Raw genomic sequence first — 14,952 nt, forward strand, 5'->3', positions numbered from 1 at the left:
AAGGTTTATGCCAGTTCCTGGTCTAGCAGCCACATTTCCTGCATGTTTGTGGAAACCATAGCACTTCATAGCATGCCAGCCAGCTTTGTGTGAAGGCCACAGGGTTCAAGGCTACGCAGATGCATAAATCAAACTCTGTGCAATTTGGACAGTACTCTCTCTTTTGATTGAAAATTTGCCCTTACATTGATAAGTGTCATTACTTTTTGATACCACCAGTCATTGAATATATGAAGGTTTACCTTTTGGAAACACAAGGTATTCAAGAAAATATAAAATTCTAACAACCTCAGTGTAGGTAAATGCTGCTTAACTTTTATTTAACCAGAAGCATTCCCACTGAGATACAAAAAAATCTCTTTTACAAGAGAGTCATGCCAAGACGGCAGCACAGCAGGCCAAAACAAACAAAGCTTGTATCAGCGGATGAATCAGCAGCATTAAGTAGAAAAACATGCATTCATTGGTGAAATGTTCATTAATTCCGGTTTTAAAATATCACAAACTAATACGCTCAAGTTTAAGATGACCCTGTAGGTCAGACCATGACAATTAAACAGAGGCATTAATCTTTTACCACAGACAAAACAGGTTTAAATATGCTAAAAACAGTTTTTGTAAATAAAATACATTTTTGTGCAGTTCAGATAGTGTGTATGAGTTAGTCTGCAATTGTTGATGAATGAAAATGAAAAATACCAAAGATTGTGTGTCTATGACTTATATTTTGTTGCAGTAGTATCACATAGGTTTCTGTATGATTTTGATTTTTCCATACTAATATCAAATGAAGCTCAGCATTCGTTCATGAAGAACAGTAGTCAGCCATGATCAGCTGACAGCCAGCTGATCCCAATCATCTCCTCCCAGCTTCCACTGCTAATCACAGCTTTTTCTCTCAATTTGTGTGTTTAGATATGATGTATTTCTCTCTAATCCCTGCTTGCATTGATGCTTATGCACTATGCTGTAGCTGATGGAAAAGCTTAACCTCCTCCAGCCCAGCCTCCTCCTTTACAGCCTAAAGCATGTTGTGCCCTCATATTGAGATTCCTGCTACTATGGATTCATTGCTTTTGAACCATTTTTACTGTATTTAGTGAACATTGTCATAAATGAATGTATCCATATTCGAGTTTCTAGCCATGCAATCCCAGGAAAGTCAAAGCATGCTGCTTGACGAACCCAGGGAGCATCTTTAGAGCAGAGCCTTCTCTGCTGAGTAAAACGGTATTTCCATTTTGCAGTAAAATGGTAGATATTGTGTGTTCCCATTCAGCCAAGAAGTGCTAAGTTAAGCTTTTTGTTCCCTGTTGCCTGGCCATAGCCTTGAAATGCAGACACTCCTTCACCAGTGAAAGGTTCATTCAGCCATCTTATCATAAATCCACATTCAGTAAAACATTAGGAGTTAATATTTAATCTGCGGTTTAATATTTGGCTGCACTATGGATGTCAGATCTGTATTTTCCCCTTCTGGTTTTGGTCAGATAGTGTAGGTATGTGTGGTACAGTGTGACTGTGTGTTTGCTTTTGCAGATCTGGTTCAAGGCTCATTTCCTAATTACAGTGCCGGCCAGAGGTAATTACAACCTTAGATTAAGAGCCGCTTCTCTCTTTTTTTTACGGCCCCGCTGAAATGCAGCAATTTGTGGTGGCTTTTGGGATGAGCATCCTCCCTCTCTCTGTCTTGTTTTCCATCTGTTTCCCCCTCTGCTCCTCTCCTTGAAGAAATCACTTGAGCTGGTTTTAGGAATTTGTGGGATTTTTGCAGATATTTAGCATTTAATTGAAACTGCTGTTTCTTTCATGCCGTCTTTGATTCGGAGGATTGGTGCAAGAGTGCGTGTGCATGTCTGTGTGGACATGAGAGGACAGCAGTTATTTGGGGTTTGAGCTCAAGCTGGGGCACTCCAGATCCCTTCACATGTGTGTGTATATTTATGCAAGGTTTTGAAGTGGTTCTTCTGAACGCATCATTTGGCCGCATCGGCGGGCTCTTCTTCAATTTAGCTTGGCAGGCGTATGAGCTGGGGTTTGCCTGCGCATACCGCCTGGTCAGCATTGATGTGTGAGGCTGAGGCCTTTGAAGCCGGGGATTTTATTTAAGACGCCACCTCCAAGAAGCAGCTTCAGCTCTCGGCCCTCTCTCTCTCTGTCAGGGCAGCACCTGAGCTGAAGAATTTGCACATCTTGAACTCTCTCGCTCACACAAACTCACTAATCATGATGAGCCCCCACTCTCACGTGGCCTTGAGAAAAACAAACACGCACTCTTATATTCCAGCTTTCTGCCCCGTCGACTCCCTTCTCTTTGCCTGCTGTGTGAGTGCCCTACTCCAGCCTTCCTCTACCTCTTCTGCTCCTTCCCCAGGCCTCCTCGCCTCGCCACCTGACTTTTAACCCTCTAATCCCTAAGGGGAAGATGCTTCAGGATTCAGACTGGCACAAAACGGAGCTCTACTTTTAGCCAGTTTGCAGAAAGAAGAGTGTAAGGAAGTGAGTCCTTTTAACAAGTTTGGCAGATCTTTCTGTCAGCACAAGAGAATGAACACCATTATCAGCAACCATCAAAGGTGAAATTTGACTCTTTGACCCACATGATGAAATTCCAGCCTTGATTTTGGAGGAAAATAACGAATAAAAGTGCAGACTGACCCAAAGTTAGCAACCAGATCTGGGACAGATTCTGTGGTTTTCACATAAATGTCACAGTGGTCTGCATTTAATTGTTTAAATTGGGGTTTTATGACAGAGGGCTCATCTTCTTAGTCATGCTTCCCTTTCCACAAACTGACATTTAAGGGCAAGAAATGTCCCGTGGGGTTGGGATAATCCTCCCGATGTGCATATGAGCCTCACACTTAAGCAGCACGCACTAATGCACATTTTAGATTCAAAGCTCCCAGTAGGGCTGCACAATTTGGGCCACAATGATAGAGATCTGGACTGTTTATTGGGAATTTTTAGTCAGTCTAAGGACTTGTTTTGTATGACTAGTATAAAATGATGAAACCGGGCACTCCAAACATGAAAAATGAGAAAGTGAATTCTTGAAAATACTTCATCTTAATGGCCTAATCATTTAAAAGCCAACATGTTTTGACCATGTAGGTCTTCATCAGGGCTAACAGACAAACATTTGTGGTGTGGCTGCATCTCTTTATCAACTGCAGCCAATGACTGACAAAAATAAGAGGAAGATAAGCAGAAAGTCAGTCTTCAAACAACTCCCCTTTGACTTTTTTGTGTTGTTTAAGGTTTCTTTTAAGATCATACAGTCATGTGCGTAAGGTTTAGGCATGCAGGGTGCTTAGGATTCATCACAGGCCCTATGTGCCCAACCCGAGCCAATGTCAAGCTCAATGGCATTTCCTTTGTCTGGGCCTTTTCACCCCTGGTGTTACACCTGGAGACTGCCAGGGGCTCGTGGCAGCCCTACTACCCACCCGTATGGTACCCTCAGACGTGCTTACTAGCCACTTCACCCCTTGACTCCAACCTAAAGGTGCTGACTTTATTTTTTCAACAGGTTATTTTCCTATGCCCCTCGTAGTATGCAAAGACATCCAGATCACCACTAGGGGTTGTTTCTATCCTCCTTCCCGCTACACTGTGCCCTCAGGCAGCTCACTTGGTTTAATTCAGCCTTATTTTTAGGCCCAAATATGCCAAAAGTTCTGTTCAGTGCTGTTTATTCAGCTATGCATCTGTTAGCAGGGTTAAACTGGGACAAAAATCCCCAAATCTTTATTCATATTGAATGATTTTGCAGTTCAGTCACAAATAAATGCTGTCTTTCTTTAAGGTTTTTATTCACGTTGTTGCATTCAGGTGACAAAATTAAAACAAATGCATTATCTTGAAATAATTTTATCATACTTTTTATTGTAAAATATTCATTTACAGCTCTGTAGTTTGCAGCAGACTGGAGTGGATCATGAACTAATCACCCCTTTAAAAAACAAACAAACAAAAAAACATCTTCATCTTCATCTTTCACCTTCTCTAATAGTTCTTTTCTTTCAGCATCATCAGTAGCTGTTCAAACCCACCACTAGCTGTGCATGGACTGACAGCAGAATGCTCTCTTTGTTGCAAAGCTCTCGCTCTCTCTCCTACTGTAAGTGTAGCAGTCTGTGCAGCTGAAAAGTTGTCCACATTAGTAACGAATAATTGGCCTCCTGTGTCTGCTAGTCTAATACAAACCAATTACAGCCATTATGCACCGTCAGTGACACAGTAGCGTCTCTTTTAGCATAATGACGGCTTTTGAGGAAACACATGGAGAGGAAACTAGCGGAACACCGGTGTAGGGGTTAATAGCGGGGCTATTGAAGCAGTTTACACCGCCTGTTTTGCCCCCAGGAGAGATTAGGGCGACTTTCTGTGCCTGTTTGCAGGGGCCGTGTTAAAGATTCTAATCTGGCTGAAAGCTGGAAGGATTGTGGTCAGAAGACTGTTCTTATATGAACTAAGCATCTCAGGCGGAGGGTATATGTGGAACTTTGAAACCAGGTGGAGGGTGATTCTATAGCTTCCAGTCATCTTTATCAATCATAAAGCTATCACTGATGCATTCTTAAGAAAAGCATTAGAACTGGGTTATTTCAGCAGTTATAAACCATTTAAAACAGTGCAGACACATAAAAATACAGTATTTCTCCTGTCTCTCTCAGAGGATCAACATTTACATCAGTGGGATATTAAAAGCTAAGATGCTGTAATATATTCTCTCTGTCTTTACGTTTTAGTAGCTCTGAGCGTGTTGAGCCATGCCACTTTATTGGATGTTAGTTTATTGCAGCAGCAGGTCACTCACTCACAGATTTAATCTTTCAGGAATTTGACCTCATCTCTCAATGCTCTGCTGCTCGCATGTCAAAGGAAAGTGATGTCTCCCTAATTTTAGTGTGTACCTTTTTACTTACATCTCATGTAGTCTTTGATTAAGTCAAGTCACGCTGCACCTTCAGGAAAATATCAAACTTTTAAACTAAATTAAATCTGGATTTGGATTGAAAGCCCATAGCTCAATCAAGTATGGAGGCTTGTGGAATCTTTAACATAGTATTTTCTGCTATAATTATCACTATAACTGACACTGGTAGCAGCATTTCCAGTCCTTTTCACCAACTTTATCATAGAAACGTTGTAAACATACGTCATATATTAGATATATGAGCTGTGTTTTTAGCAGAACTGGTACATCTATTTTTCAATGCTGGTGTTTTCTTTGTTTGGACCATGCATTTGCTGTACTTGTGGGTCCAATCTGACCTTTTCTGCTTTTACTATTTTTAAAATATGATTGCACAAAGCGTCGTCTTCTGTTGCATCATTTCCACCAGATTTATTTTTTAAAAAGTCAATTTATTTTATTACATGAGACTATTTCCTGTCGTTGGACTGTAAAAAGCTCTGATGTATTATTTTAACAGTAGTCATAATAAGAAGAGCAACCACAACCAAACCTTATCATTCTGCAGCAAATAATCCCTCCTGTTGTCCCTGCCAGGTTTACCTCTTTATAAAGCACACGTCAAATATATCAGCCTCTTCTGTGTTAAAGCTTTATAGCCAACTTTATTCCACTATTAACACATTTTTTTACCCTTCTTTTGGTGAATGACAGTCAATACATATCCTTTAGACAAAGCTACACCTTGCTTTAGAGTCAAAGTCAGCGGAAACTGTGAATTATTTTGGTTTATGTATGATCATAGCAACCCCAGGTCAGCAAACACTGTCCATTTTTTTAATGAAACTCCCATAATTTTAATCGTGAAGATTATCTGCAAAAGTTGTTTTAGGCCAGGGGTCATTAGCTAGAATTTGTCTTAACTTATAATTTTGACTATTAATCTCATATTTTGACCTTTAAGACTCATGATTTCAACTTTCTACCTCATATATTTGACTTTTAAAAACATATTGACTGTTCATTTAATGTTTTGACCTTTTGAACTAATAATTTAGACTTTTCATTTCAGATTTTGAGCCTTTAAACTTCTCATTTTGAAATTTTTAAATTTCATAGTGATTTATCATCAAGTTTTTTTCCTCCCATAACTCATTACTGATGAAAACTAGGTTTACAGTTTATGGTTAAATGTTGCCTGCTCTCAGGTTAGACCTATATTCAGAAATATATATGTATATTGGTCCAAATAACATATTAACATGTATTAGTATTAGTTTTTAAGCATTAACAGAGATCAGTCTCTATTGCCTAGACCCATCATAATATTCTATCTCTATATTTGTAGGACTGCCATGTTAACCATCACTAGGTTTGATACTTTTATGTTTTGATGTCATGCACACTCTCCAGGAGCCTGAAGTGAGAAGTTGACACTGAAAACTGCAGATTTAAGTTCATATTTATCATGCATCATACACTGTACACTTAAAAAAAAGCTGGCAGGTTGATTTCTGTAAAAAATGATAATTCCTGATAAAACTGCTGCAGTCTTGATCGTTTTGTGAGTTTATTTCATGGCTGTATGGATTCAAAGACAAAAGACACCCTAAAAACCACAACATCTATTTTCTACTCGTATTCTCTGAATCAAATCATCTTTTAGGAGCCACATGGGGAGCTTAAGAGGCCTGATATGGCCCCTGGGCCACCAGTTGATGATCACCTTTTAAGGCCATTAGATTAAATAAATTCACATTTATTATCACAAAAACAAAAGATGCACGATAATATCGGTATGATATTGGTATCGGCACATATGTAAACAATTCTGCAAAAATGTACAGCTGATATTTTGGCCATAGAAAGCCGCTATCAGCTGTCAATATTGGCCATACAAACTTATATTTTAGTGGAGGTTATCCATCATCATTCCTTACACTCTATGGTACTCATTCCCAAAGTCTGGGTCGAGTCCCACAGTTGGGTCGTTGGAGATTTTTCTTGGGTTGCCAAATTTGAATAAATTTGTCACCATAACCTTAAAGCCCTTTAGAAAGGTTTGTGATGATGTCATGTTGCCTAATAGTCATCGTAGCTAAACACATCATAATGTAATCGTATTTTTCCTTGTTTAATTACCTAAGAATAGTTTTTTTAAACAGTTTCAACACAGATTTCAACACTTAACAGCCATTTTTAACTAGCAGGACTTGCTCGAAGTTTGGGTGCTTTTACTGTGAGGTGTTTGAGCTGAGGAGTATGATCGAGACGCAGCAGCAGCACAAGTCGTCTGAACGTTTTTCAGCTTTTTCCAGCCAACAGAAGGAGCTGCATTTGGGCTTACAGTACTGATGAGATCAGTCCACTCTGGCTCACTGTTTAGTTTTATGAAAACTTCATTTTGGACTTGATTTGATATGTAAAGTCATGTTATAAGAGCCTCATAAGCAGAATTGATCAGCTCTGAAACCAGGTTTATCTCCATCCCTAATGCTGACAAGGCTGAGTAATTGGGTTGTATACATTATTTGGTAGCCGGTTGAATTCCTCCTGATTTATTTTGGGTGTCAGCCAACATGGAACCACATTAAGTCATCCCATCATTTATGGCCATGCTTGAAATTAAACTCATCCTCCCCAAACCTTCTCAGCTGTAATCTTCAAACGGCTGATCTTTATGGACAGCATCCCTCTCCTCTTTATCTCCAAATATGATACAAACGAGATAATCTGGTTATTGCCTGACTCCAGTGCCCCCGTGCCTCCTGTTGAACTCTCTAGTTGTGGGACGGTCCCCTGTGTGGCTCCTAAATCAGCTGTCCTGTGCTCTGCGGTGACCGAGGCTCGATGCGGTCTAGACACTCGGCGCGGCGCGCTGCACGGCGTCCTGCGGTCCAACACCAGGCCGCCTCATTACCGCCTCCACGGCTCCCTCTGCTCCGCATTTTACGCTTTTCCCTGCTACAGATGAGCTGTTTTACTGTCATGGCTCGCTGAAGGAGCGTTAGGAGCGACCACGGTGCCAATGAAACCTGTTACATCCAATAAGCTTTCATGTTTACTTCTTACTCCTACGACAAACACCTACAACTGCTATGCAGTTTAAGGAGTATTTATGCGTTTATATCCTCCTTGTTTATGCATTAAAAGAGTGTTTATTTTGCAGAGCAGAAAGTTTTTGGTTTTGGCGAATAGAATTCTGAAAGAACCGCTGCTTTCAAGGATTTTATTCAGCAGGCACACAAATTTGATGCATTAATTGAATGTTGTTCTGAAAATAAAGATAAGTGTGCATTTTTTATTCTAAAATGTTCCAAAAGTTCCTCCTTCACGGTGGTGTCAGCGCGTCTGTCAGCAGAGCTGTTGATGCGTCTTTACGCACTGCTCCTACAGAGCGCCACAGCCTGAAAAAGTGTAAAAGTCATCCTTGTTTTCTTATAAAAAGCAGGAAAGTCTTACCCGTACGTGTGAAGAAGTGAAATGGTGAGCGCAGTCGCGCTTATGTCTCTGTCCAAGCGGAGCAGTTCTCCGATATAACTCCACTCCTCGTAGTTTTCCGCGTGTGCGCTCCCTCCGTCAAAAAAAAAAAAAAAAGTTTCAGCGAACTTATTAAACTTGTATCAAACGCTCTTCATCAAATCCTTGGAGAGCTACACCGACCTCCACGTCAAGGAATGTGCTCAAGTGCCGACTCCCTGGACAAAAAGCGCTTTATTGGTGAGCACAGAGAGTGTAAGCGGAGGGATGGGAGGGGCGAGGAGAGGAGAGGCGCACCGCAGCAGGCGCGCGCCTGCAGACCGGAGAGCAGCGAAAAACTCACCTTACTGAAAGTGCAGAGAGAAATTCCAGTCTCCTCCTCAGCTCACGGAGTCTTAAAGCTGACCTGCACGACCTGTTTTAATGAAACATGACCGCTCAATTCTAAATAATGGCGTTTGATTGAAATCTGTTCTGCTTCATTAGCACCTTACTTTGCTTCTGCTTTAGAAAAAAACGTCTTCAGTACTATTTAAAACACTGATAATAAGCTTTAAGTCAGACAAGCTTCATCACACTCTAGTCAATCAGTCAGTTACTGTTTCTATTTATTTGGTGCCATGCAACAGCAAAGGTAAACCTAACATACAGACTCCAAATCAAAACATATTAAATGCATGGTCCAGTTAAACTTTGTGTTACACTATTCACAGTAAAATAAATAAATTTGAAAAAGTTATTTTCATGATTGATGTAAGTTCATATAGAATATGTTAATGAATCCAATCTGATCATTGGCATGTAAGCAGGAGCAATGCAAGGATTCCAGATCCCCTGTATGGATTATATAAAGTAGTGGATCTCAGCAGGTTTAGCCAAAGCACCCAACAACACCTCTTTCTAAAAACTTTCAACCCCTAAAATTCAGTAGATGAAGGAAAATGTGCACTTTGTGCCTAAGATAGGGGAAAACATGACTGATCAAAGACAGTGGACCAGTGGGGGCGTATGCTGGTTTGGCACAACGCCACATCAACCTTTTTCCTCTACTCTTTGGCCACCTAATGGCCATCACCCAGGCCTGTGCCGGGCACATGCCCCATCTCCAGATGTCTTCCCAGCTCATCCCTTTGATGGCCAATTCTCCATAGCAACCTCGCCATGCAGAGTGTGTGAATGGTGTGAATAGGGAGGTGTGGCCTGTGGTGTAAAAGTGCTTTGAGTAGATGACTAAAAAAACACTTCAATTTTATATCCAATATTATCTCCAAAACTGACTTTAGTGCCCTGCAAACCCTTCCCCAGTAGCATTAATGTCTCTGATAAATTCTTAAAGACCTTGTAAAGGGGAAATGAATCTGTATTTAGATTCGCTGTATGACAGGTCAGTGTCCTCTAAATGAAATTTCAGTCAACTTAAACATCTCTATGTTTATGAACTTGAGCTTCAAAATCGTGAAAAATGAGACATAAAATCTGTTTCAGGATGGTGTGGGCGTGTCCGTGAATGAGCTGAAGCCCCGCCCACTCAGGAGCAGAGGTGTCAAAAGTATTGACATTCATTACTCAGGTAGAAGTATAGATACTAGGGTTTAAAAAGACTTTTGTAGAAGTTGAAGTATCAACTCAAGCTTTTTACTCAAGTAAAAGTGTAAAAGTACTGGTTTCAAAACTACTTAAAGTATAAAAGTAAAAGTAATGTAAGGGGGAAAAAATGCCAGTAAGGACAAAAGCTTAGGCCGCGCCACAGGGGCCTATAGTGCACTACCCCACCTCCCCAAAAGAACATTTTTCTGGAGGCCATAATGACTATAATGTTATATTAACATGTTAATGCTGAAAAGTTTGAGATGCACCTGTTTCAGCTGCATTTATGCCCATTAAAAATGAACGGATTTTAGTACAATGCAAACACATTCAAGAACCATATATGTGTACTACCGACCTCATCACTGGTCCTGTGGGACATTTCGCTCGAGTTCTCTTGAGTCTCTGTCACGGACATCTTCATACTAGACTACATACATCTGCTATTTCCTTGCTGGAGTGTGACGTGATTTGTGTCATGCACAGGTGTGATGGATCACATACAAACCAATAGGGTGTTGGACTGGTATTATATTTATACTTCTCATCCAACCACAATCAAATTCACTCTATCTGGATGGCGTGATTTATCTAGATAGGTTTTTGGGGGTTTTTTCTGTTTTTTTGGATGATGACAAACTGGAATGAAAACAAACTGAAATGAAATAGCAGTAACGAGACTATTTTTAAAATGTAAGGAGTAGAAAGTACAGATAAGGAGTAGAAGTAAAAAATAGGCTACTTAAGAAAGGTAACGAAGTATTTGTACTTTGTTACTTGACACCTCTGCTCAGGAGAAATACGATCCTCTCAAATTAAAAGAATGCGACAGTCTGAACTGAGGAAAGCACTCAGGCCATTAGCCTGCCTCTTGACCTTTTGTTGACCTTAGAAGAAGAGACAAAGTCTATTTTTCAGTAAAGGCAGTGACATCAGCTAACAACAGACTGTACTGAGATGAACTGCTCTGTGATTTTATAGGTTAGTGTTAGAGGGGCAGGGTCATTTGCCACTGTGGGCTCGTGACATCATGAGCCCACATATTGGCCCCGCCCACATGAAACCAAGCCAGGAAAGAGGTGAAAAACCTTCTTACAGTCTAAATCCAGAATTCAGTCACATGTAGATCTCAGTGCTCTTACATGTTTACAGCAACCATATCCCAACATATCTAGAGTGTTGAGACAAAAAGTGGATTTCACTCTACAGGGTCTTTAAAATCAGGACGCGTGGCATAGTAGAATGTTAATGGTGTTACCAGTTAATCCAACACCAGTTAAACCATGACACCAGTCATATACACCAGAAAAAATAAATGATTAAAAGGAGAAGAGTGAAAATTTCTGACTCTGCTTTCTTATGTCTGAGATCTAAACTGATAATGTAATCAAATCTATTATGATAATTTTGATTTCTATAAATTTTAGGTCATGTAAATGACCTTTTCGCAGCCCATCTTCAGTTGCTTGAGGGCCCAACAGTGGAACCCAAAGCTGTTGGGAGCACTGATTTAGATGTTGCGTGTTGTACAGTATTCAGTGTAGTGATTCCTTTGCTAATGTTTCTTATTGTTTTATTGATGTTGGAAGCTTCTGCACCATGAGTGAAGTTATCCACTATGTTTGTCACATCCTGCCTGTGGAAGGAGATAATAAAGGGTGGGGTGCAGATTGTCAACTCAGGGTGTTTTCTAGCTCTGCATCTGCCTCTTTGCTCCATCCTTGCCATAAGAGGCCTGACCATGCCATATTTATATACATATAATATTGTGTTTAAAATTGCTATTAAAATATGTAAAAGGAACAACACCGTAAGTGTTAAAAAATGAATAAAACAAGAGAATTAAAATTGAAACACTTTCCAAAGTTGTAATGTAACTCTGAACCTGTAGGAATTATATAAACTTGGAAAAGTGCTGAAATTAACACTATGGGAGTTGAGTTAACACTGATTATCTTGCTGTGTAGTAGGGCTGAACAATTTGGGAAAATAATATAATTGTGATTTTTTTTCCCCAACATTGCAATTTAATATGTGATGATGTCTGAAGTTCCTCATCTCATGTATTTTCACACAAAAACAAGAAATAATTCATTCTATCCTATAACCATCCCAATATTAGATTAAACTGGGGCTGGACAATTTTGAAAAAAATATCTGATTGTGATGATTTTGACTCATTTTGCAAATTGGATATGAACTTTTGTATAAGAGGGAATGATAATCTTAATAAAATTTTCATATAACAAGAAAAACAAACAAAAATAGAGAAAGTAGGATTTTTTGCACACTATTCTAAAAATATGCCACAAGAATGATTGCATAATATATAATGCATAACGTCTCTGCTGTAAAAAAAAATGTTTTAAACTGGTATTTAGACACAAATTTCAGGTTAAAGAAATATTTCACTGTCTGCGAGTTGAAAATTGCAGCAGGCCATTTTGTGATTTAATCTAATTTGCAATTAATTGCCCAGCCCTACTGTGTAGTCTAACCCATTCCTCCCCTTCTACAACACCAGTGCATATAAGAAAAAGTCTCCTTGCTTCATACCTCATACATGCTGTGTTTATTTTCACATATGGTCGCCTCATTCACAGAGCCATCCTCCAGCTGAGAAAGCTATTGAATGCTTCCTAACATAAGTGACAAACTACCCGTTGGCAGCTGGCAGCCTGTTTCAACGTCAGAGTCTGGTTCCAAACAAGGTACAGTAAGGCGATAGCTCTCAGGAACTGTGTCACCTTGGATGTTTACTTTTAGCCACATGTCACAGAATCAACCAGAACTCTGTACGCTGCTCAGTCTGACCTGCAGAGCTTCTGTTCTCTCCACTTGTTGACATGAATAAGTTGTAAGACATAAATGAAAACAGGCTGCATTTACAGTCACCCAGGGGGCATAGTCCCCTAAAATGACCTTCACTTTCAGGATCGCCCCAAAAATGGTCACTAAAGTTCTTCTCATTGAGCCATGGTAAGATTTTTGCACAGTCTCCACACAGTCTGCCTGTCCCCTGCATGCTCTCCTACTGTAGGAGTAACATGTAACACGCTTACACAGGCACAGTACCATCTGCAAGGCATTACAGTAAATTGCAGGAATAGAGAAAAGATTTCACGCATGTCCCACAGGGTCCAGATGTGGCTCCTCAGTTTTACATGTAGTGGAGAAATAAAAAAAGAAGTAAGAGATATAAATCTGAGCCTGTAGCACTTTATCCCACGTGTATGAGGCTCACAAAATCAGTACTTGTGCTCTAATATATCTCAGTTTCACTCCTAATCTACCTCCTCACTCTCTACCCAAATAAACTTCATCTTCTGCGTCCAAACCGCTGCACCAGGGCTGAGCTTCAGCAGGTATAACTAAGCAGCAGTTATTTATCTTAGACAGTTAGCTTGTGTGCCTTGGATGAAGAGGAGGACGGGTGTCTCCAGAGCTCAGGTGCCCAAGGACCCAAACTGGAAACTGGCAACTGTCTGTTATTTTTCTGCTGGAGCTCGATCGGTGTTTGAAAGCCAGATACTCAGAAATATCTGAAGCCCTTTTCAGTCATGCACTCCTGGAAATATCCAGAAAATTTCAGGCAGGCTGCCCCTAATCTTCTGGAGCTGGTTGTGCACTCATGCACCTAAAGCATGGGGGGGGGGGGCACCTTTTTAGGAGGAGAGACACGATGCAGAAAGACATCCATACATCACAACAATGCAGCTTTATACATGTTTCCTGCATGACACATTCAAAACATCAGGAAACAAACATGATGAAGCAGTTTCATGACTTGTTTCAAGGTTGCACCAGATGCATGCCTACTGTCTGTGGTGATAGTCTAACTATTAGCCTGTTTAATGACAATTACTCACGAGAGGCAGAACTGTAACAAACACTGGCTTAAAATGCTTTCATTGATTGGGGAAATTAAGTGAAAACGTATCTGCAACAATTTTTCGGTTGGCAGGACGTGAAGATCTACTAGTTAAGATCAATCTTTTGTCCCCATGGTGCAACCAAACAAGACATAACTAAAGTTATAACTGAACTGATTCAACATTGGGTTTGGCAGGACTCTATGCCATAAGTTAAGACTCAACTTATGCACAGCTAGCACAACAGGCTATAGAGCACCGAAGAGTCAGATTTCCCATCACAGCCAGCAAGGCTGGGCAGACACTGGCTGTGGAAACACAAGCAAAATCTGGACTGCAAACGGACCATGACAGAGGTTTTTAATCCGTGCCTGCCATGGGCTTTGTTAACTTTATGTCTGTGTCTCTACTTTTGAGACAGAAAAGAAGCTTATGATAGATTTTTTTCACAATTTGAACAGTTGACACAGCTGTAAACAGCACAAAACGGTTGTTCCGATTCTGATACCAGGGAATACATCTGATACTGCTTAAACTGCAGGTACTGATACCTGCAAGTTAACGAGTTTATGCATGGATCTGTTACCATTTAGTTTAACTTTATATTTTGCTTTGTTTAGCCATGCTAAATATTAGCGCTATGAATTCTTCTTTGCTCCCGGGAAATACTGCGTACACGAGGTACCGTTTTTAGAGCAGCAAAGAAGAATCAAAGGACCCACTACAGCAGCAAAGAATGGTGGCTGTGTGACAGTTTTTTCTGAAGTTAAAGTTAAATGACTTTTGAACCTCCTGTATTATTGTTATTTTAATATTTAGCAGTAAAAGTCAATCATCAGCAGAAAAACAGCTTTAGGGTCATAGAGATGCTGTACATTCTGACTCTATTTGTTGAGCCATGTTCTGAGTCAAATATAGGTCTAAAATAATTTGCAAGTCTGCACACTCAGTCCAGAAAGTTCACACTGGTATCAGATCGGTACTTGATATCGGCCGATGGTTTTGGAATCAATATCGGGAAGGAAAAAATGGTATCAAACATCTCTAGATGCTGGTAGCTCCTTTGTATGCAGAAATCACTTCCTGTCCCCC

General features: G+C 40.2%; 2 protein-coding genes across 2 annotated transcripts in view; one reads left to right on the forward strand and one right to left on the reverse strand.

The window, feature by feature from the left end:
- The window catches only part of vasnb (vasorin b), a 42,158-nt gene extending 33,550 nt beyond the window's left edge, over positions 1-8,608 (reverse strand). Inside the window, exon 1 of the mRNA XM_041816982.1 lies at positions 8,384-8,608. The gene's annotated coding sequence lies outside the window, so the exon portion shown is untranslated. The remainder of the gene's footprint in view (positions 1-8,383) is intronic.
- Positions 1-14,952, forward strand: part of coro7 (coronin 7) — a 189,964-nt gene that overhangs the window by 134,249 nt on the left and 40,763 nt on the right. The gene's annotated exons all lie outside the window — the stretch shown is intronic.

This window comes from Cheilinus undulatus, linkage group 21 (assembly GCF_018320785.1).
Source record: "Cheilinus undulatus linkage group 21, ASM1832078v1, whole genome shotgun sequence".
Classification (NCBI taxonomy): domain Eukaryota; kingdom Metazoa; phylum Chordata; class Actinopteri; order Labriformes; family Labridae; genus Cheilinus; species Cheilinus undulatus.